The sequence below is a fragment of the Marmota marmota genome, unplaced genomic scaffold, assembly GCF_001458135.2.
Source record: "Marmota marmota marmota unplaced genomic scaffold, marMar, whole genome shotgun sequence".
In the NCBI taxonomy this organism is placed as follows: Eukaryota; Metazoa; Chordata; class Mammalia; order Rodentia; family Sciuridae; genus Marmota; species Marmota marmota.
Window position 1 is genome coordinate 1,364,244 of NW_025999943.1, and position 22,950 is coordinate 1,387,193.

General features: G+C 32.8%; 1 pseudogene; it reads left to right on the forward strand.

Moving 5' to 3' along the window:
• The first annotated feature begins 2,531 nt into the window (after positions 1 to 2,531).
• On the forward strand, positions 2,532 to 2,831 carry LOC107153733 (annotated as a pseudogene).
• The last annotated feature ends 20,119 nt before the right edge of the window (positions 2,832 to 22,950 follow it).

Here is a 22,950-nt window from a genome sequence, read left to right on the forward strand (position 1 = left end):
ATTCTTCATAAAATATGAGCAAAATAACACCCATTAAGAGGTTTGTACACATTTGTCAACAACACATTAAGAGGATCATACACATTTGTCACACAAGAATTATTTAAGCCTGGGATGTAAGGATGGTTCTACATATGCAACTCATTAAATGTGATACATTGCATTAAATAAAAAATAAAACATCATGTAATCATCTTTATAGATGAATAAAAATGTTTTAACAACTCAACATTATTCCTTAACAAAATTTCTCAAATTTATATTTATACATATAGAAAAAAATATATCTGAACATAAGAAAGGTCATACCTGGCAAAAACACACACACAAAAATAAGCAATTATACTCAACATGAAAATCTGGAAGCTTTTCCTTGGAGATCAAAAACAAATAAAAGGTGTCCACAATCACCATTTTAATTTAAAACATGATAGAAGTACTAGCAATTACATGAGAAAAACAAATAAAATACATCAGAATTACATAGAAGTGAAATTGCCCCCAACTGGGGGTAACATGATCTTATATATAGAAAAGCCTAAAGAATCTCTCAAAACATTGCTATAAGTTATAAACAAATTTGGTAAAGTGGTAGGATAAAAATCAGCATACAAAAGCCAGTAAATACACCTGTACACTAACAAGAAATCAATAATATAATTCCATTTACAATAGCATAAAAAATGTCTCAAGGAATTCATTCAGCCAAGGAGGTGAATATGTACACATTGAAAACTACAAAACATTAATAAAATATTAAAGAATATACAAATAAATAGAAAGTTATCCTATATTCATGCATTTGGAGAATTAATATTGTTAAAAGGTTCACATAATCCCAAGTGATCAAAAGTTTTAATGTGATCCATATAAAAATTCTAATGGAGTTTTTAACATAAATAGAAAAAGAATCCTAAAATTTGCATGACACAAGTGACAGAATGGCTACAGAAGAAAATAAAAACCTGGAGACATGACACTACCTTAATTTAGTCTCCAAATCCACAAAGTATAAGAACAGATGCATAGACCAAAATAACAGAATAGCAAGCTAAGGAATAAATCCACATATTTACAGTTAATTTACTTTTAACAAAAAGGACCAAGAACACAAAAAGATAGTCTCTTATATGTACGGTATTAGGATAATTGAGTATTCATAGATAATAGAATGAAATTAGAGCCCTTTCTTATACCATATACAAGAAAAAACAATTCAAAGTGCATTTCAGACATAAGACCTGAAGCTTTAAGACAATAAGAAGGAAACAGCAAAAAACAAACAAACAAACAAAAACTTCTTTACATTGGCTAGGGAATGATTTTTTGGATGTGATCACAAAAGTACAGGAATCTAAAGCAAAAAGCACACAAATGAAACCTTATCAAACTAAAGAGCTCTGCTCAACAAAGGAAATAATCAACAGAAATAAAACCAATGAGAACAGGATAAAAGAATAGCATGTTTGTATACAAAATATTTAAGGGATGATAATGAACACAAATTCAAGAAAATAAATAAGCTCATTAAAAATAGACAAAAATCTGAATAGACATTTCTCTAAAGAAGACCTATAAATTGGCAACAGGTATATGAAAAAAGTGCTCAACCTCACCAATCATCAGAGAAATGCAAATAAAAGCCACAATAAGAGAATGCATCAGATCTTCTAAGGTGACCATTCTCAAAAAGACAATAAATAGCAAATGTGGTGGAGGTATGGAGAGAAGGGAACCATTGTATACTGTTTTGGGATATAAAAAACAGTACAGTCATTTTGGAAAACAGTATAGAATATCCTCAAGGAATTTTTAAGTATAAAAGTATATATATGATCCAGCAATCTCACTGCTGGATCATATATACATATCCAAAGTAAATGAAATCAGTATGTAGAAGAGGTATCACACTGGATTATTCTTAACAGCCAAGACATGATAAAATTGCCCATCTGTGAAAGGATTAGAAGAAGAAGAAAGAAGGAAGAGGAGGAGGAGGAAGAGGAGGAGGAGGAGAAATGTGGTGTAAGGACACAGTGAAATACTACCCAGCCCTATAAAAGGAAATCTGTCACTTGTTACAACATTCATGGACTTGAAGGATGTACACTGAGTGAACTGAACTCCACACAGAAAAACACATTCTGAATGATTTTATTTAAATGTAAAATCTAAAATAGTTACTCGAAGCAGAATGTAGTTGGTTGCCTCAACTCTGGGTGAGAAAAAAATGGGGATGTTTTTACTAAACGGTACAAAGTTTAAGTTAAGTAAGTTATGGAAATTTCCTTTATAACATGGAAATTGCATAGTTTCAAACTATACCATACTTTGTTGCATAGTTGAATATTGTTAAGAGAAAAGCACAGTTGTGTACGCCTGTGTTCCCAGTGACTTGGGAGGCTAAAACAGGAGGATCACAAGTTTGAGGCCAGATTCAGCAATTTAGCAAGACCCTGTCTCAAAATCAAAAATTTGCGTCAGCCGGCTGCAGGAAGGATTCAAAAGTTCTGAGGAGTGCGGTTGAAACCATGTTCCTCACTGCTGTTCCCTGCCACAATTGCATTCCTGGAAGGCAGTGGAATCACGTTACTGGAAGGCAGCTGCTGGTGGTGTCTTTGCTAGAGAAGCGGAACATGATTCGTCTCCTGGAGATTGAGGCTAAGAACCACTACTGATTGAGCATGCTTTACCTGAGTGCAGAGTGTGAGTACCACCATGCCAGGATGCAGAGGGCACAGGCTTTAGAGGCCATCAAGGCGGCCAGCACTCCCAGGTTTCCTCCGTGTAGATTTGTTGCTGACCTGCTGAACCATCTCAATGTCGCCTAGAGACGGCTCTAACCCTGAGCCATCACCGTTGGATCTTACAAAAATCTGGGTTGCCCTGTCTTTACCTGGTCCTGGAACTGAAAACAAACAAAAACCTGTAGTTTCTATTAAAATATGAGCTTTTAGGTCAGAATCTTGTTAAAACAAACATGAGCTTAGTGGTCGATATATAGAATATCTGGGGCTCAAAACATTTTGATATTTAAAAGTGTAATCACTGACCTAACGTATTTTGATTCTTAACCTGATAGGGAGATACCAGAGATTTCTTGAGTCACAATTGAAATAAATTATTTTACATGAAAGCCCTAATAAAACTACGAACTATGAAAAAAAATTAAATATTAAAAAAAAGACAAAGATATGGGTTAGTTGTAGCGAACCCCTGACTTCAAATCCTACTACCATACACATGAAAAACAGACAATTGCAAACAGATTAGATCTTAAATGATTTCACCAAAAAAAAAAAAAAGGATGTGAGGGGATGGATGTATGGATATTCTAACAAGCTTGATCAAATAATTTCTCTTCGTGTATATATGTACATCTAAAAACAACATATGGTATACCATGAATAAATATTTTATGTGTATATTATATATTGCATATACCAAGATGCAGAGAAATGAAAAAAATAGGAGAAAGCTCACAATAGTAGTTATAATATTAAAACAAATTATTGAAAATTCAAATTACACGTATGCTGAACTTTTTTATTAAGAGTTCTAAATTGTATAGCCGATAATAATTGTAGATAGCAGTAAGAACTCAGATTTGAAATGCAGTTTTGATCCGAAATACCTGTGGAAAATTGGAAAAATAAGTTAATCCCTATGTACCTCTCCGAGCATAATAGAGAATGTTCATTCCTAACTTCTCATACTCAAAACTTTAAAAATGTATAATTCATAATCACATCAGAAAAACAAATGTCAAAATGTAAGTAAAATTTTCCCAAAGATTATAGTTAGTAAATATGACTGAGACAGCATCTACCCCAAAATAGGCAGTCTGCAAATTACTTTGTATCTTTTCTTCATTTTTTATCTATGATATACATTATACCCTAAATCACACTATTTAATTCTGTATGAAGAATTAGAAATAATAATACATTGGGTACCATATTTTTGAGACTCAAAATAATTGCATTGAGTAAGCCTGTGAACCAAGTAAAACATGCAGAAATATATATATGTGCATATATATACATGTATTTAATATATACTATTTATATATATTACATAGTACAATTTCTACATATACATGTATATATGCACACACACATATATATGTATATATAATGCACAGAAAAACATATATGTGCATATATATATATGTGTGTGTGTGTATATATATATATATATATATATATATATATATATATATATATATATNATATATATATATATATATATATATATATATATATATATATATATATATATATGATTGAGTAGCAATAATGCATTAGTGTTAAATTTCCTTCCCATACACAATACTTCAGTGATCCCAATCATTACATATGTGCTGTAGTTCTAAATCTTAAAACTTCTTTTTATGAAACTTCTTTAAGTTCAAATAAAATGTAATGAGAATTCATTGACACACTTTTTCATTGATTGTTCTAGCCCTGCTCAATTACATTGTAGACAACTAAAGTAAGTTTGCTTTTACCATGAATAAAGGAACATGCCCCTATGACCTCAGCAATAGACTTGGATAGAATAGACACTATTATGGAAAGTCTGGTTGGGAGGTATTACTCAAAAAACTTAATTTTTCATATGAGATGTTAAACATGTTTTTATTGAACTAAAAAAAAAAAAAGCTAAGGCCATTTAAATATTCCTTTGGTGGCCCCAAAGAGCCATTCTGTGTTGATGTTGGAATAATGAGCCTCATGCAGCTGAGACCGTGAAGCCTATTCAGAAAATATTAATTCAAGCATTGTGATCTAGAGTATATGTAACCAGCAATGCTAGAAGGTGAGTTATAGAAGTACTCATATGTCAAGCCATTATAGTATTAACTTACTGTATATCTTTATCTATTTTCTCATTCATTATGCCTTAATTTTTGTAACACATGCTCAATATATATTTTTATGAATAAAATAGTGTCAGTGTATAAATTTAAAAATATGTATGTCCAGACTCTTTGCCAGTTAAGTTTTTTAATTATGTTCCCTCCTGTTCCCCAAAGCAAGACCTATTGCTTGGAGGATTTATCTCTTCTATCTTGTATTCTTACTCACCACTTCCCCCTGATTCTTTGCTCTTCCTGGCTATGTAGCCTGAAATTTATCCAAGATCTTGGCTCTCTTTAATTGCTTTCTGGCTTAGATTTTTTCACAGGTTTTGTGCTTCTGCTACTACCATTCAGGAAGACAGGACTAAAACAAAACAACTCATGATTTCAAATCACGATTTTGAGATAGTTCCAGGAAAATAATATTTGTAATACAATTTTAAACTGAGTTGTTTATGACATTGTATATGTTAGTTATTTAGTCAGGAATAGGAATTTTGAAAATTAATTCTTAATAATTTTGCAGTTCATAATGACACAAATAAACTGGTAATTTATATGCAGTTCAATGTTTTTCAGATCACACTTTTTCAGCAACTTTATCATCTAAAATAGTACCTCTCCAGTAACAATTTAATATTTTTCCCTACTATTAACAAGTGAAAAAAGATGTAAAGAATGTAAACATGAGTAAGCACATTGGGAGACACTCAAAATAAGAAGTTTGAGCAGGGCTTAAACTTTAGGCTACATAATAGTTGAAGGCCCATGAGTCTTGCAATCGATTAAGAATAAAGATATTTGTTAAAAATGTGAGCTCAACATTTTAAAAAATAAATACAAAACAGAAACACAATCATTAGGAGAATTAACATCAGTTTCAAAATTATTTCATTTAGATTTTTTGTGTGTGTGGTAAAATTAAGGAAGCAGTATCTGTTTTGGTTCTGCCATAACATTCAGGGAAGGCCAAGAGGAACAAGTAAATTTAATACCTTCCTTTAAAAAAAAGATGGCGATGAAAGTTTTAAACTATAAATCACTATTAAGTTTTGTTCTTTGTAAATCATTTTGTTCTAAGCCACATGCAGATTTGAATATATAATATGTATCAGAGAATACAATAGGTTTGGAAGAAAACTAAATGTGGGGAATCTCAAGAACTTACACATATTTCAATTTTATAATAAGGTTTTAGAAAACAATGATTTGTAAAGAATGAAGTAGTTGGTCTGGGTAGAGACATCCATTTTGCAAAGTGGGATTTTATTTTTCACCACAAGAAGAATTTGATAATAGAATTTTCTTCCAAATATTGGATCCTGTAATACTGAGGACAATTTCTATTTTAAATGTTTTTCTCAATCCAAATTATGCTCACACCATGGATTTCATGTTCTGATTATAGCTACACCACAGAGGAGGAAAATGTCTGGAAATACTTGCTTTATAGAGGCACCCTTTCTAAAGTGTTTTGAGAAAATGGAAGTCCTGAGAAGTTATTTCCTTTGCTCTGCCAGTCTTAAGCAAGCAGATCTTCAATCAAGGAGGAGCCACAGCATTTCTTCCTGCTATCAGGAAAAGATGGTATAAACTTCAGAAATTCAGGGGCAGGAGTTTGCATTTGCCCAGTACTCTTCTTTTGTGCTTTCACCATGTGCATTTCATTTTAAAGAAATGATTGCCATATGGTTTGATTCCTTTACACTCAGCTTATAAAAGTACTGTGTTTTAGAAGGTGTTTGATGTCTGCAGAGTTTCTGAGCATTTTTATAAGCCATTTATTAAAACCAGGAAGTTATATTTTGTCAGCAGATGAAATTAAATACCAAATGGTTCATACATACTAAAAACAAAACCCTCCCAAATCTATGAATAAATATATATTACAGAATAACTTTTTATATTCATTTTCTTGCTTCTATGATTTTGTTTATGAAATCTCAGCTAAATAGAGAATTGAGGTAATTATTTGCAAAATTCAAATTAAACTGTTTTTTTTCTAATTGTTAGTTTGTAATTTCCCTTTAAAATATTTTTAAAAAGATATAGTAAATTACTAATTATAAATTCATCCAAATTCCACTGAACTGTGTGTAAATATTGCCATACCTGTACAATTGACATGTTTGAAAATAGGATAAGAATATGAACATTGTGAATTCTGTTGACTGGTTTTGTGACAAGGAAATTCCAGAAGCCAAAACCACATATTATAGGAAACTGTAGGTACAACGAACTTTTGGAGTTTTAACTTGACTTTCACTACTTTTTAAGATAAAATTGCTTATTCAAGTGAAAAGTCTTATTCATCTGGTAGGTTTAATTGATAATAAATAATTAATTCTGAACATCTCATAAACTAATATCTACGTGGCAAGCATTAAAAAACTAAATAAATAAGAACTTTGTTCTGTTTTCAGTGGAAAAAAAGAATATAAATTGACTATTTTTTGTGTTTAAAATTATTTTTTTTAAATTTTTTAAATCAAAGGATTTTTTTTAAATTTCTTTTCTCTACTCCATATCTAAAATCAGCTCATCTTAATCTCTAAAGTATAATATTTTAGCTAAGTAACTTGTTACCTGTACATTAAAATTCAGCAATGTCATATTATTCTGCTTTGTCATATATCTCTTAGAATTTTCTCAAATTCAGCCAGACATGCTGATGCATACCTGTTATACTAGTGATTCATGAGGCTGATGTAGGAAGATTGTAATTTTGAGATGGGCTCAGAAGGGATACCCTGTCTCAAAATAAAAAATTTGTGGGGCAGTGGTAGAGCACCTTTGGTTTCAGTTCCCCATACCAAAGCAACAACAACAAAAAACAAAGAAATAAACTCCAGTCTTCTCAGAATCTTACTGATGTGATGCATGACATTTCTTTGGGTGCCCATACATAGTAACTCTTTTATGGTCACATTTATTCAAAGAAATAATGTGAAAAAATTTATTTTAGCTCAAAGGAGAAAATGCTTTTCTTTCCTAAGGTAATTGTTTCTGAGTAATATATACTATGCATATGTATATAAATTATGATGTATATAAATTATGATTTATTTTTTATATGTTTTTGTCCTCATTTATTTTTATTTATTTATTTATTTTGTGTGTGTGTGTGTGTGTGTATGTGGCACAAGGGATTGAACTCAGAGGCACTGGACCACTAAGCCACATCTCATCCCTATTTTGTATTTTATTTAGAGACAGGGTCTTACTGAGTTGCATAGCACCTCACTTTTGCTGAGGCTGGCTTTGAACTCACCATCTTCCTGCCTCCGCCTTCTGAGCCTTTGGTATTACAGGAATATGCCACTGTGCCTGGCTCTCATTTACTTTTTGTAGACATAGTTCTATGCATTGTAATATATACACCATAATTATCATAATGTCAGGTTCTTCTTATTATAACATTTAAGAACATTAACAATATTAAAACATCTTTTATCACCCACCATCCTTTCTGCAATTTTTGTCATATAATTACATATACAAATTAATTTTTTTCAATATGGTTATTTACATTTTTTGTTTTGTTGTTTACACTTTTGTTTCTCTTCATTCCATCCTATAGCTTCGATTGTAAAGAGCTTTTTTCATCATTTTTATTATAGTGGAGTTCTACCACTGACACATTTTCTCTTCCTTTGCTTACCTTCAATGGTTATTATTAAATTTATTTTTATTAAACTTTATTAAACTAGTTTTTAAAGGATATTTTCAAGTTATGAGAAACTGCTTAAAAATTATGCTGTCAGATTCACCATTTTTAGTGTTATTTCACTGTCTTTTGATGCCCTTTGTTCTAAATAAAAAAAAAATGTTATTTTTTGAATGAAGTCCTTCTATGTAATTTGTCTTTTTGAAGTTGAACCTAAGATTTTTCTCTTTATCTTTGATTTTTACCAATTTGCCACTGAAATTTCTGGATCTGATGATATTTACATAAATTCTTTCAGGATTTTTCTGATTTACATGAATCTATATGAGGATAACCTATGTTTTATTTTTTAATTTTTTATTTATTTATCTTTCATTACATTTTTGAATGTTCAAGAAAATTTCTCTGAGGCTCCAACTTCATATATGTTCACATGTGATATTTTCCCTATAGGTCATGGATTTGCTCATATTTTCCATTTATCTTAAATTCGTTTTGCCCTATTCTCTGTTCTATAGTATAGATTAATTATCTTCATTTTTTTTTCAAAATCCTTGACTATTTCTTGAGTTATTGCCACTTTGCCCTGATATTTACTCAGTGAAATTTTTTGTTTCTGACATTATATGTTTAGTTCTGTTATTTACATTTGGTTTAATTTCTTCACAATAATTTTCCAAATGTTCATTATCGATTAACCTTTTGCCTTAAGATCATGCTTATATGTATAATGAAGTTTTTAATGTTCTTATCTGCTATAGCCAGCATCTGGCTCATATTGAGATGATTTCTACTTAACAAACAAACAAACAAACAAAAATAACTATGCATCTCATAGACTTTTATCTAGCTAGTGTCCTGGCTGTCCAGTTTTTGTTTTAAGTTGTGTACTAGGGAAGATACATTGTAAAGTTTCTGACCTATATTGTCTTCCCATAAATATCTTAATGTTTTGATTTCCCCAACAGGAAAATGATTGGATATATTTTCAATAATTATAAGCTCATTTTCCTAGAAAAATTTTGGTAGGAAGATAATGGTATGGATTGTACCATAACTAAAAAATACGGACCTTTTCTCTTTTAAGATTTTTTTTTTTCAGTTAATCTTATACCATCCCCAACTCTTATCTTTTCTTTCAACAACCACAGGTGTTTTTCAACAGACCAAAATCAATGAACAGACTACTGTTCTTTTGCTACAGTCACTATTTTTTGTGGAGGAGGGTCCCAGGGATTGAACTCGGGTCACTTGATCACTGAGCCACATCGCCAGCCTTATTTTGCATTTTATTTAGAGACAGGATCTCACTGAGTTGCTTTGCACCTCGCTTTTGCTGAGGGCTTAGAATTCAACCTCCCAAGCTGCTGGGGTTACAGATGTGCGACACCATGCCCAGCTATAGTTATTATTGTTGGTAAATGTTTATTTAATTGTTGGTGCTATTTTTATTCTATGAATAATTTAAAATTGCTTTAAATTATTTCTTGGAAGTATGTTCATTAAATTATAATAAAGAAGCATTTCTATTCTAACTGGATTTTTATGCATTTTACAAATCTAAAAAACAATCTAGAATTAATCTAATCCTCCCATGCTCTCCCTCCCTACCTCTCTATGAGTTACCTCCCTTATATCAGAGAAAACATTCAGTATTTGTTTTTTGGGAATTGGCTGACTTCACTTAAAAATAATAAAATAAATTTTAAAAAAATCTAAAAAACAAGTAGAGAACAAAAGTTTTCTAAATGTTCTTTGTGACTGTTAGTGCATCCATAAAGTTTCTTTTTCAGAAATACCTTTCTTTAATAGTATTATTTTTTTAAAAAAACAAAGAAGAAATGAAAATATATACTAAGAATATAATATTGCATTTGTTATATTTTTCTCTTTTATAAACAATTAATTAATTAATTAATTAATCAACTTATTTATTATTAGCATTTTTTGTACTATGGATTAAACCCAGGGGTTCTCTGCCAATAAGCTACTTTCCATCTTTTTTGTTTTTATTTAGGGACAGGGTATGTCTGATTTGCTTGGAACTTTGCTAAGTTGCTAAGGCTGCCCTTAAATTTTCTGATCCCCTGCCTGTCTCTCCCAAGTTGCTGGAGTTACATGTGGGCACCACCACCCTGGCTTTATAGACCATATATTAAATATTAATGGTATACTGCTGTGTTATGGTTTGGAGCTAGAATGTTTCCTAAAATGCTTATATTTTTAAAACTTGATCCTCAATTTGGCAAAGTCTAGAGATGAGGTTTTTAGGCAATGTTTAGGGTTCTGTCTTCATTAGTGGATTCATCCACAAATGAGCAAATCATTTAGCTGTCAATGGATTTATCCAACAAATGGATTACTCCATTTGTAATTCTAAGCAGAGGGATATAGTTAGAGGAAGTAGATCACTAGGGATGTTCCTTTGGGGACTATATTTGACCCCTGGCATCTCTACTTCATGGCTACCATGATCCGATCAGTTTTCCTTCAGCACAGCCTTCTGCAATGATTCTGCCTCACCTCAAGTCCAGAGCAATTGAAATGGCAAACCATAGACTAAGATCTCTAAAAAAGTCAGCCAAAATAAACTGTTCCTTCTTTAAGCTGTTCTTGTTAAGTATTTTGGACTCAGCAACTAAAATCTGACTAACACATGCTGTCAGTATTTTAAAATAATATTACATAAAAAAATATTTGTATAAACAAACTTAATAATACTCAACATGACTAAAAACAAGAATTAATCGAGTTTTAAAATATATTATGATGACAAATAAAATAAAATATGAAGAAACAAGGGAGACTTGATAGTGACTGCAAAAATAAACAGGGTTATACTTACACAATAGAGAAAAGAAAATGTTATAGACATGGGTCTTTTTATTAATTAAGAAAGTTTTGAGTATTAAATTGTATAACTGAAATAACTGAGTAGAAAATGTAATTTGCTTATAGGTATCTTAATATTATAAATAAATAAAGAGATCTTTTTTTAAGAGAGAGAATTTTCAATATTTATTTTTATTTTTTTTAGTTTTCGGTGGACACAACATCTTTATTTGTATGTGGTGCTGAGGATAAAACCCGGGCCGCATGCATGCTAGGCGAGCGCGCTACCACTTGAGCCACATCTCCAGCCCAAATAAAGAGATCTTAATTCTTCAATTCTTAATACTTTAAGACCTCTTTATCTATAATATGTAATCTTGACCATTTGACCTAACTCTGACTTGACCTAATTTTTTTTATCCAGTTTTAAAATAAAAATAAGAAAAGACTGATTTTTCTTCCATGTATATTAATTTTCATAGATGGTAAAATTTCAGAAAATAATACATAATTTTATTTTTAGTACACATTTGTGTACTAAAACAAAAGCATTAAATATGCCAATAAAATATTCCAGGAAAGTATATAGAGAAAATTCACATCCTAAAAGATTTGCATTCTCAAGATCAAAGTTTTCATCCTTCAGTAGAATACGCTGTACATACCAGCTGGGTCCATCATCTTGCATCCTCCATAAAGCTTGGTGTTAATGCTGAGAAATGAATTGTTCCCCAAAACTCCTGTTAATGCAGGAATATTCAGAGGTCAAAGATTAGATTATAAGAGCTATAACCTAATCATTGCCTCTTAGTTGGAATAGACTGACTGGAGGTTCTAGGTAGGTAGGCCTGATTGGAAGAGGTGGGTCCTCTGGGGAATGCCCTGAATCTTCCCTGTGGCCCCTTCACTCTCCCTCTCTCTGCTTCCTGACCTTGCCATGTGCTGAGCAGCTTTCCTCTGCTCTAGCCTTCCCCAATAATGTACCACCTCAACTTGGGCCCAGAGCAATGTGATTTGCCTTCTATGGACTGAGACCTTGAAACCATCAGCAAACCAAATTAACTTTTCTTCCTCTATGTTGTTCTTTTATTGTTTTAGTCACAGTGACACAAAAGCTGACTAAAACACTGAGTTGGATGGGGCAACCAATGTGAATATGAAGTGCATAGTAATTGCTATGCTGTAATAAAGTCCTTTGTCTCTACCAGAAAGGTCACTGTCTTCTGTCAGAATGCATGAAAAAGATACATTAACTTGTTAGGTTTGACACAGGATAATATCTTTTACCTGTCCAGTTTTTCGACAACATCTATTAACAACTCGCTGTATAGTATGAAATATGGTATGCAGCAGAGAAAATGTATTATGGATGTCAAATTGCAATACAGAGAGGTTATATGGAGAGTCCCAATAGCAAAACATTGTTAAAATTTATGTTAATGTTCTGTTCTGTTCTGTTCCAGAGAAAACTCAAGATGTGGAGGAGGATAGAGAGGGAGCTTATGAAGAATTATCAGGAATGACTTTGTAAGGAACAAACATTAAAGGTAAAAGATCAATTAAGTAGAATATTGTCACCAATAGTGTAGGTCATAAGGTAACATGAGGGGAATTAGTATGTGTACACATCTCAAATAGCAACACTGAAATTAGTCACACCAAAGTCTGAACAAGGTCCACAGTGAAGAAGTTGAGGAACTTGAGAAGGGACAGCTTGGGGCAAGGTTGAATTCTTAACAAGAAGAGGGTTCAGAGGAGACTGGCTAAAGTTAAGTCAGGCCTAAATTCATGCTAATGGCAGTGTGGATTACATAAAGCCTTCAGGTCATAGAAACTAGTTTATGTTCAAAATATGAAAAGTAATCATGGATAAAATTTTATCAGATGAGGAAATCGTCTTTTTGTAAGGATTTTGATTACTTTTGCTGCTGTGTACAGAGTATGTACAGGCAGCAAGTGATATTTTGGCCTATTTATTTCAGTTAGTAATCAAAATTTGAATAGTTCCCGTGATTTATACAGAATTGCACCAAAATATCTTTTTCCCTACGTTTTTATTTAACACTATGCAATGTAGTTACTTAATGATTAACTTTGCCATAATATTTAGCATTAGAATTGAAAACCATAAAACCAAAATATAATCCATAAATTCAGTACTACTAAACAAATTTATATAGACAGTTATTGAGAACCCATGTAAATCTATGTAATCATTTTTGAAAAAGCAAAAAGCATTAAAGTAATAGAGCTGGCCTGATTACATTACATGATTAGTAAGATGAGGCAGCTTATTGTTGATATATTATGTCTATAAATAGTGTTTTTGCAATAAGGAAATAGAAGTAGCCAGACATTAGAACTGACCTTTTATGATGGATACATTCTAAGAATTAAAAGCATGCTATTTTATCATAGTGCAATAACTACTACATCAATAAAGAGTTTAGAAATGATTTTCCTCTTCACTGAATTGATCCAAGGTGTGTGATAAATGGTGGGTTTAATTCAAGAATATTCAATCTATTTGGGGAAGAGGAAAAGAGACATTTCATTTTCTAGTTAACTTGGAAACATTGAAGGAGGAAATTGAATATCAAGAGGAATAGGAATGTCGCCAGAGAGTGACATCCTGTGGAATGCAAGTTTTAAGCATCGGACTTGAACTTAGAGTGAAACATTCTATGCTGGCAACAATGTACAAGAAAGCAACAAAAAAAGAACAAATACAAGTTGTCTTTCATATTTTATGTTGTATTTGTGTATATTTTGAGCATAATTTTACTTGTTTTTGTTATTTTAGCAATCAGGAGATGAGGGTTATTATTCCAGGAAGAGTTTTTTGTTTGTTTGTTTGTTTGTTTTTCTCGAATCCTCACTAAACATGACATCTTTCAGTTAGTCTGCTTTTGAATCAGTCACCTTGAAATCTGCAAACTTTGGAACTTGTCTCATGATGGTAACAAATGTGATCCTCCCATGGAACACTGCTACAGAATTAGCTTCATCTATGGATGTGTCAAAACAGAATGCCACTGCAAAATATCATTCTTATTTCCTGAATTATAAATCAATCTGCATGATAGGAAGTGTGAGAGATAAGAAGAAATCTCCCTAAGGAAAAACTACCCAGATTCTACTGCCTCCTCACATATAGCTAAATAACACGTTATTTGAAGATGCTCATACTCCAAGTATTAAGTACTTTAAGGAATTTCTAAGTTATTTAGAAACTGAAAGCTCATACAGTTTAGGTAAGTTTATAAGAAATCAACTAAAGAAAAATCACAGTCGTTTTGATATCAAGAAAAGTGGCAATGATGGATAAAGCAGCAATCTGCACTGGAATTGTCAGGAAAAGATTTATGACAGTGACACAATGAAGGTGAATAAAAAATTAGGTACAAAATAAGGATAAGAAAGAAGATGTAGGGCATTTAAAATGAGCCTGCATTTCCTACAAATATAAGGACATATTATATTATGATGAATATATGGAATGAATTTTACCTAGTTCTGCAAAGATATATTAACATTCTACCATCGTTGACTTGGTAGAATCATGGTTGACTTTAATCAAAGAATGGCCTGAAGTACTATTGAGTTCTCTGCACTTCTTGTTTTACCGTAGAATTTCCTGCATTTCAACACTTAGTACATTTTCACATGTATATGTTGAATACAATAATGTTTAGAGAACCCGACTTTAGAAAGCAGGAGTTTATCTAAAATGTGATATTTTCATGTTCTTAAAATGTGCAAGGGAAATGCATAAACACATATGTTTATACACATAAAGCATATATACATACATATATACACCCATATGTATCATAAATAGCATTATACACATACACAGATGCTCTTCAGTTTACAATAGGGTTATATCCTAATACAGTTATTGTAAGTTGAAAATATCCTAAGTAAAAAATGCACTTAGTACAACTCACCTGCTGAATACCAAAGCTTAACAACACAGTATTGTATACAGTATATTCCTTTACTCTTGGAATCACATAGCAGACTGGGAGCTGCAGTTCAGCATGGATGTATAGCATCAAAACAGATTATCAAATCACACATCAATATCTTGGGAAAAATTAAAAATTTAGAGTGCAGTTTTTACAGTTCAGTTTCTACTAAATGTATAATGTGAAAACACCATTGTAAAGTCAAAATATCATAAATTGAATGATTATAATTCAGGGACCATCTATCCATGCAGTTGTCCCTTTTTATCTATAAGAGGTTGGTTCCAAGGCCCCCTACAGATACCAAAATCTGGGGATGATCAAGTGCCTTATGTATAGTCTTTACACATAGTCCATACACATCCTCCCTTGTACTTTAATTCTTCTATATATTATTAGGATACCTAATAAAATATGGGTGTTATGTAAATTTTTGTTGTGCTCTACTTTTATGAAGTTAAAAGGAAACACCATCAGTATGTGCTTAATACAGAAGTAATATTTTTTTCAAATATTTTTGATTATCAGTTGGTTAAGTCTGTGCAAAGCCCACAGATATGGAGGGCTGAGTGTGTGCGTTATACACACTCACATTATTTGTAATGCAGTATTTAAAAACATTGTCCCATGAATCAATGAAATAGCAAAAAAGAGGCACAAATACAAACAATCATAATATCTGCTGCTTAAACAGATTGTAGAAAAAAGAAGAAGAAGTTTTTGGAGAAGATATAAATAAAGTCCAAGAGAAAATCTGAGTAGTACTTTAATATTCCACATAGACATAGGCAAATGATTCCAAAAAACAAAGTAAAAGATGTCTTCAAAATTCAAAGGCATATAAGGTAAATATAGTACTTTAGAAACTAAAAATAATTTATTAAGTCTAGTATTTAAATTGTCATTTGTTTTGAGTCCTAATGTCAGGTCATAGGAACCCTCAAAGGAGAGCTGAGTTTCTATCTGGACTATTTTGAGAGTTAAAATGACTGTGAGTTGGTTTGTAAGGTAAAAGGTAAAGTTTATTTCATGACTGTAAAGATTATTTAAAGAAAGTTGAATTAAGCTACATAAGCAAGAGTGTGAAGCCAGATTTAAAGTTAGGTAGTCAGTGTAGTTAGGTAAATAGGGTCTAATATCGAGTGAAATCTAAAATGGAGGCCATGCTGACAATGATTCCGAGAAATGCAGGACAACTCATGGAATGTTAATGAAGTCCCTGAAAGGCCCTAGGCCAAAGTCCACCCCAAAGAAATGTTAATGGAACCCAGGAAACAGCCCCCAACAGATTTGGAGATAGCCTATCCCAGAGAAGTGATAATTAAGTCCTTCCTGCCCTTTTGGCCCACCCTTCCCCCTTACATTCCATCACCAAAACTATAAAAAGGGGAGACAACCGCACTTCCACGGATTCCACCTCTTGGGTCCCCTTCTTCCTCCGGGAGAAGTCTTTTCTGCTGTCCTTTAATAAACTTCTAATTTCTACTCTGACCTTGCCTCGGCGCGCTTCTTTGGTGTTATTCTTCAACATTGGGAAAGCAAGGACTCGTCACCGGCCAACAGCGGTAACAAGTGGACCAAATTTAATTTATAATTCAGAAGACAGAGCACCTAATCTTTTCTATAAAATTTCAATAAAGGCTCATAAACTTAAGTCTATCACGAACAAAATGAAAAACAGCTATTAAAAGTGTTTGAAGAATTGCTTTTTACCTTTCAAATAGTACAGATTATTTTTCTTTCAAAAGCTCCAACCAAGTAAACTTCTCAATTCGATGGTATAGATTTTACAGAGTTTTTCATATAACATTTAAGAGTAAAACTTAACTAAGTATTTTTGTTTGTAGTAAAATACTGCAAAGAAAACATTAAAAATGTCATTGCTTTTTTGGAACTCGCTTTCCTTTGGCACAAATGCAAATTTATTGGCAACCCTGCAAATATTTTCATATGTTTACACAATAACATGAATGCTTACCTTGGTCATAAAATATCCCAGAACATAAATCCATTGCTTCCTATAAGATTTGAAAGCAATAAAATGTTATACAAAATAGGAATTGCTTAGCAGAGAATTTTTTTTTCTTTCTCTCATATTTTGGTATTCATTGCCTTCTAAAATATGTTTGGGAATATGGGAACTTTTTAGTGAAAGAACAAAGAAAAATTTTATAAAATTTTATCTGTTCCATATTAGGATGTTATCACTGTTTTAATTTGGGAGTGGGGACAGATAATTCCATTTAAAACCCTGCAGCTCTGATTTGCAGATATGGAAAGGAGATTGAATCTTCAAATCATTCTTTCCTGTTCTTCTTTTTAAATCCATTTAATATAAAACAGGAGAGAAAGCAAAACACAATTCTGTCATATTTTAAAATGTATGTCAATGAGAAAAGAAAGAGACAAGGAAGAAGGGAAGAAGGAAGGAGATAGAACTGAAGAGAGCAAGGAATTAACAACCATTGCAAAATAATTCTTATACACAATTTACAATTTATACCTCTGTTTAAAATCCAAACAGAGGGGTTTCAAATTAACATGTGATATTATTATAAAATGTTCACTATGGGTATATTTGTATACCTGAGAGCTAAGCACTGGGAATAAAGTCTACAGTAAAATTTTATGTGTAGCATATGCTTTTAATGGTCAACTGTTCTTTGGAGTCAGAGAAGGGTATAAGAAACCAAAATGTTTTGCAAGTAATAGATTATTTAGTTTTCTTTGGAGGAAAAGCTGAATGCACATTGGTTTTTCTGCTAGCAAATAGGCCTTTTTACTGACTGATAATATCTGAAAATGTTCAGGAATTATATAAGGAAAACCTAGTAATGTCAATAAAGTGAAGAGGAAAAAAAATTACAAAAAGAATAGAAGAAAGACCAAATAAATGTTACACTATTAGAGATGATAGGGACACTCTTGTTTCTAGCAGCCATATTTAGAACAACAAAGATTATAAAATATCAGTAGGATGAATATTCTTTCAGCTTGTGCTGCTCTGATTTTACACATGTTATTATAGTTGTGTCACCATTTATAAGATAATGTGGAGAAAGTATATGAATAAATCAACATCCCAATAAACTAACATATAGTTAGGGTTCTATAGGTTTTAATTTTTATCTTTTACTCATTTTGAAGCTAGAATTAGACAGGCAGTCAGTCTAGATAAGTAAATCCAGTCAGGTCACATCAGGCCAGGCCAATTTTAAATGAGTCCTGGGAAGCAGGAGACTGTCCCCTTCAGGATTGAAATGTTAATTCCTTCAGAGCCCTTCCTCCACCCTTATCAAGAACCTACCCCTACTCCAACCCGTGACTAAAGTAACCTATCCCAGGAATTGCCCCTCCCTATAGGGAGCTATAAAGTTGTTAATTACTGTGCCCTGGGCTGCACTATCCTGCCCTTCCCCCTTCTCCCACTGAGCAGTCCTGGGCTAGTCAAGTATGCAGGAAGGAAAAAGATTAGGGGAAGATGGCAGGAGAGAAAAGGAAGTTTAGGACATATAAAAAGGGCAGAACAGCTCCCTTCTGGGTATACCAGGATACTAGCTATGGCCCCCTTCTCCCTCCTGGGAGAAGTCTATGTTACCCCTTTTTAAAATAAACCCTGCTTTATATGCTTGCCTTGGTGTGCTTCTCTAGTGTTCAAACTTCAACATGTGAGGAAGCAGAACTCGTCACTGATAACTGGTGGTTATCAATTACATTAGGGTTTTAATAACAGGTTTCAATGTCAAAATTATTTTTTCAGTAAGCATCAATAATAGTGACAGCAACAATCACAGTGATAGCAACAATCACAGTGATAGCAACAATTGTATTTACTATTATAAACCTTCAGTACCTGATTCTACAGACCATGGCCCCGGCATGCTGCAAGCATTGAAATAAAGAATGCTGGAAAAGCCTCAGAAGCAAGATCTTTTAGACCTTTATTCATAATCCTGACTCTTTCCCTCTTTTCTTCCCCAAAACAATTCATAGAAACCAAAATTCCTGTCTGTCTTCTCCACAAAAGCAAACTGTAAAACCTAGAAGAGTCAATCTCTCCCTTCTTGACAAGCTTCATTAAGAGGGGTCCTGCAACATATGGAAAGGGGAGGGTGTAGAGGGGTAAGGAATGCAACACAGAGGGACCAAGAATCTATTATAGTCTGGCCTTGCTGGGTTTCCACAGGCTGTTACCATTAGATCATACCTCTCTATCCTTTCATGTTTTATATGCCCTCTGTCTATTCATCATGGAATCTAAACATAAAGGTGAGCAGTTTCCCCTGAGTCTCCCTTTTCATTTCTTAAGACCCCCAGGTCACATAAAAGTGTATTAACATAAACTTTTTTGCACTTTTATTTTGTTAACCTATCTTTTGCTATAGAAGTGTTGGCCATGACCCTCAGGACAGGCAAGTAAAGGTGGCACACTTTCTGTCATCAAAGTGCCAAGGTCAATATTAGTGTTTATTTATGTTGAACAAAAATACTAATACTCATGTTAGAACCTTGTCTTCTTGCCTTTTCATTGTTTTATAGAAAGGTTATATTATTTTCTGAAAATACTACTTCAAAATTTTTCTCTTATTCTTAAAGAAGTTTAAAAATGTTTGTTAAGTTATTGGATATTGTAGTAATTTTTTTTAGTATTGGGTGTGTGTGGATATACTATCACTACATAGAGTTTTACATCTTTTTTTTTTCCTTGGTTTGTTATATTCTTATCCAGGAATAGTTTTGCAGTAACTATTGTATCATTTTTCTAGTTAATACACTGGAATTATTTTACATCTAAACATGAAATGCTCTGGTATGGCACAGTGCAAAATCACTTCAGATATTCTCATCCTTTACTTTGGGTTAAAATTATATGATCTTTTTCTTTGAAAGTGATATTGAGACATGATACATATTCTATCTACACTTGAAAACATTTTTTGGGGGAGAAAAATTATTAACATTTAACATTCTCCCATTTAGCCTTCCCCTACAATCACATAGGTGGCTGAAATTAGTCTATGGTGAAATATGTTCAAGAATGAAAACAAGAATGTTTCTATGTTGAGAAAAGTAGATAAATCTAGATAGACTTCAAATGAATAAATTATATAATTAAGTTTATATTTTTGGTGAATATCTGAAACTAGTAATAACATCCTACCACAATTCTGTTTATGAAGAGTGAAATAAAAATAATTATTACTTCAGATATCAAAAATTAATAGATTTTGAATGAATTTAAAGTTGGTTGCTTTGCTCACCTAAATTAGTCTGATTGATTAAATATGATACAGACTTTTCCTTACCAATCAAGTTAAATGATAACAATTATAAAGTCAGGCAGCAGTGACCAAAAGGATGTAGATTAAAAAGGCTCCTACACAAGGCTTTATTGAGATTTCGCTCCCTGGGGAGACCCTCCAGACCAACAGAGCCAGGTCTGAGGAGAAGCGCATGGGGTTCAGCAGGACTGGAAGCTTCATTGGGCTTATGGCAAGAAGGGAGGGCTTGGGACAGGAAAAGGGGGGTTTTAGAGTCCCTTGTCCTACTGGGTTTGGTTGGGGGAGCTTGCTAAGATCTAGGATTGGTCAGGAGACCCGGCTGATTGACAGGTGGTACTGTTGGAACCTTATTGGTGGTTCTTTCTTGCAAGCAGGTTGCTTAATTATGTCAAACCAACCTAACAACAATGTTTACATGAATTCTGGAAAATATGGTAAAAGACATACTATAGAATAGTAAAAAGCTTGCAACTTATATACCGTCTTTGACATATGTGATAAATTGTAAGCTTTAGCTTTAGATAAAATTGAGTCATAGACAAGAAACATTTTTTATTTACAGTGCTAGTTTTGGTATTTAACTATTATAAAGTTACATATAATCTTATTAAAAAATATTTGCTGAAAATTTTTCATCACATACTGAAATACATAAAGCCACCTTCACTATTTTCAAAATGCAACTTGTATTTTCAGTTAAATTTTTGTGAATTGTTTCTCTCATAGGTTTTCTACATTCATCACAGAAAATAAATATAAGAGAAAAAGATCTGGATGTTATATATTAGAAGTTGGTATTACCAGTTGATGTATCAAAAGGGAAAGAACTGATGTCACTGAGCCCAGGAACAGGAGCACCACAGATCTGAGAAGAACTCTGTGTCCTCTGAGGTCACACTTCGTGCTCACCACCCTAGAAAATTCAATACTAGATTTTTTTTCCACATATTATTTTTAGGTGAAATCAGATGGCTTGGTATGTGAACTCTTAATTTGAGATTGACTTTAAGTGTAACCCCCATACTCTGTGCTCTCTGGAATGAATAATAGCTTTCTTTTCTTTTCTTTCTTTTTTGACAATGTGTAAAATTTGAACTAGGTTTGAAATAGAGAGCAGGAAAGGTTAATTCAAATAAGAAAAAGAAGTTTGTTCTTTTAACTGTAATGTATTCTGAGTTCTTCTTGAAAAAGTTAAGGTATATTAAGAAAGCTGATAAAAAAGTCCTTAAATTATCACCACTGTAAAACATCATCCTGGGATATGCATATTCTAGGTGTTTGAGTGAAACATAAGTATATATCATACACTCACGTTAATGTATATGGGTATGTGTAAACACACACAAACACACACATTTTCCATTTCTTAATAACTACCACCTTGTAACATTGCCTTTACTAGCATTTTTTTCTGTTGAAGATTTTTTTTATCTTTATGAAAAGAAAGAAATGAAGGGGATTAAATATGTCCTCATGTCTTTATGTAAAATTATCAATTTTCCTCCCATTTCTTCACTACCTTAATAGTCTCTCCTTTGTCCTCCATTACTCAAAACCTAAGCACATGCTCCCTGCCTATGATTCCGCCTTTCCAGTTCTTTGCCCTTATCCACCCTACCCAGTTCCCTAGTAATTAAGTTCAGAGCTTCTGAGGGCAGCTAATCCTTAGGATGATTCCCACTGACTTTGCACCCCACCTTTGAGAAAGTGTCCCTCCATGGTTTAAAATATGGGCTCTCTCTCATCCATCTGATGGGCTCTCTCTCATCCAGCAAGGAGGTCCACGGAACAGAGTAGAGGAAAGTATGGCTGCGGAGTTGCTAATCAGGACTTCCAGACCAAGTAGGAAGCAGGTCTGATTTTATTGTACCGTTACCATGTGTATATACTCAGCCAGTAGCTAAGCAGATTACAGACAGCCACCAATGCAATTTCTGCTAACTGTCCTTGCAGTGACCAGTCTAGGAGTGCTGTGGAGCAAGGGCAGAGACTGTAACACACGACCTCACACCCAGGGCTGTGCCTACCAGGTAAGCAGCCTGCCGCTCCCATGCCTAGCAAGAGTGAAGTGGCTTGCCACTCAGAAGCCTTTAACATATGCCATGTATGCAGTACTCCTTGGACTTGTCTCCACATTTCCCCCCAGCATTGCTTCAGCCAACTTCATCTTTCTTTTGATATTATCACCATCCTTTTTCAGCTTTATCTAGTTTACAACTGGAATATAATAGAAAATATAGAATAGACACAAATGCAAAAGTGGGATAAATCTGCTAATACAGACACTATATATATTTTAATATTAGTTTTAGATGAATGACAATTAAATTTTTA